At 60.9% G+C, this 1,842-nt stretch overlaps 1 protein-coding gene across 1 annotated transcript in view; it reads right to left on the reverse strand.

Moving 5' to 3' along the window:
- Nucleotides 1-1,530: 1,530 nt before the first annotated feature.
- ATP5D (ATP synthase, H+ transporting, mitochondrial F1 complex, delta subunit) overlaps nt 1,531-1,842 on the reverse strand; it is a gene marked incomplete at its 5' end in the record, with an annotated part of 6,323 nt that continues 6,011 nt past the window's right edge. The window contains one exon of the mRNA XM_009995176.1: nt 1,531-1,652. The remainder of the gene's footprint in view (nt 1,653-1,842) is intronic.

The following is a 1,842-nucleotide window of genomic DNA, read 5'->3' on the forward strand; positions in this document are numbered from 1 at the left end:
CGCGTGGGCGGCGCGCCGTGCGCCGAAAATAGCAACCGGGGACAGCGGCGAGCGAGGCAGCGGAAGGGGGGGCGCAGCCGCCCCTCCCCAGCGATTCCCAAGACGTTTTAATTAGCACTCGCACTGACTTTGAGGCTTTGCTCATGCACGGCACAACGTATGACCTTTACAGAGGGGGAAAAAAAGGGAAGAGAGGAGAAGGGAAGAAAAAGGCATTGGAGCAAGTCAGGAACTGGGAAGTCGGGCTGAGCTTCAAATAGTCTCAGCGTCAGGCACTCCGAGGCTTTTAATAAGCTACAGAGTGAGAAATTTAACACCACAGGCACTATTTTTGATCACTTGTGGAGGGGGGAAGAGAAAGGCAGAGCGAGCGAGAGGAGGGGGAGGAGGTGGTGGTGAGGAGGCAGCCAAGATTACATCCTGGGTGGCAGCACTGAAAATAGCCATGCCCTGCTCCAGGGGGCTGAGCTGGCAGGGGGGGCAGGCAGGAGCCCCAGCCTGCTGCCTGCTACCTTTGCTGGAGCAGCTGGCCACACAGGCAGCCAGCCCGCCTTCCCAGGCTGCCAGACTGCAGGGAAAAGGGGATTAGAGCAAGGTGGAGGGACTGCAGCCCCGTGCCCAGGGGCTGCCTCCTCCTCCCCCAAGCACTGCTGGGAGAGTTGGGCAGCAGAGGGAAACAAAACCCCTCGGGGAGGCACAGGGAGGACGGTGCCAAGAGGAGCCCAGCAGCAGATGGTGCCGCTGGCAAGACGCGTCCTCGGGTGTCTGGCACAGGCAGACGCGGCTCCTCACTCCAACCTGCTCCTGCCCAGCCTCGGGAGGCACAGGGGGACCAACGAGCTTGGCTCCCACTTGATCCTGGTGGTGAGGACCCCCAGGCAGCCCCCTTGGATGGGGCTGCTGGCTGGCAAGCAGCAATGTCAGCAGAGCACCATCATCAGCCACCCCCACTGCACATGGATCCAGGACAGACTCCCACCACGTGCAGCATCTGCTTCCCTCTCTGCACCAAGCCTGTCTCCAGGGAGCAGGGGGAGATGTCCCCTGCTCTGTGTGCCACACGCACACTGGAAGCACAGCAGCAGGGGAAAGGGTCAAAGCCTGGGCAGCTGCCATCCAGCTGCAAGAAACACGGTGAAGAAGCAGCCCAAGAAACAGCCCAGCTGACATGAATTCCTGTGGCAACAGAGCTGGGAGGCTGAGCAAGCACCAGTGTTGGACAGGGCGGGGAATTGGGACATGAAGCCTCTGGCACAGGCCTGCACTGCCCTGTGGTTGCCTCCTCCCGCGCTGCCATAATCCGGCTGTCCAGGTGGATTACTGGGGGTGGAGGTGGCTGACAGCACAGGGAGGGGGTTATAAATCTGCCTGATAAGCCTCCCGTAGGTGAATCTCCCACGGGAATCTCCAGCTTGAAGCCCAGGGCAGTGCTGGAGGTGCAGCTGCAGCCTGGCAGAGCCCGGCCACCGGCGCAGCACAGCCTGCAATTTGCTGCCTCAGAAGAAGGGGACGCGCTACCAGCCGGGATCACATTTCCCTTTAATTGATCAGAGCGTTTTCTCTGCCTCCATTTGTCCTGCACCATCTGTACAACTGGGGAAGCCAGGACAAGCTGGACACTCCGGGGTTGCTCCACATCAGCAGTGGGATTCCTGCAACACACACAAGCAGAACGGGTTTGAGGGGGGTGGGCTCGGCAGCACAGGGGGTTCTGCTCCCAGGGCTTGGCCCTGGCTCTGGCTGTTCCACTGCTGCGAGTAAACAAGAGCCACCAGCTCCCTGGGACCTGACCTCACTGGCCAAAGAGCAGAGGGAGCAGAGATCAGGGAGATTGGGGGAGCA

Source organism: Chaetura pelagica, unplaced genomic scaffold (genome assembly GCF_000747805.2).
Source record: "Chaetura pelagica isolate M959 unplaced genomic scaffold, ChaPel_1.0 scaffold1903, whole genome shotgun sequence".
NCBI lineage: Eukaryota > Metazoa > Chordata > Aves > Apodiformes > Apodidae > Chaetura > Chaetura pelagica.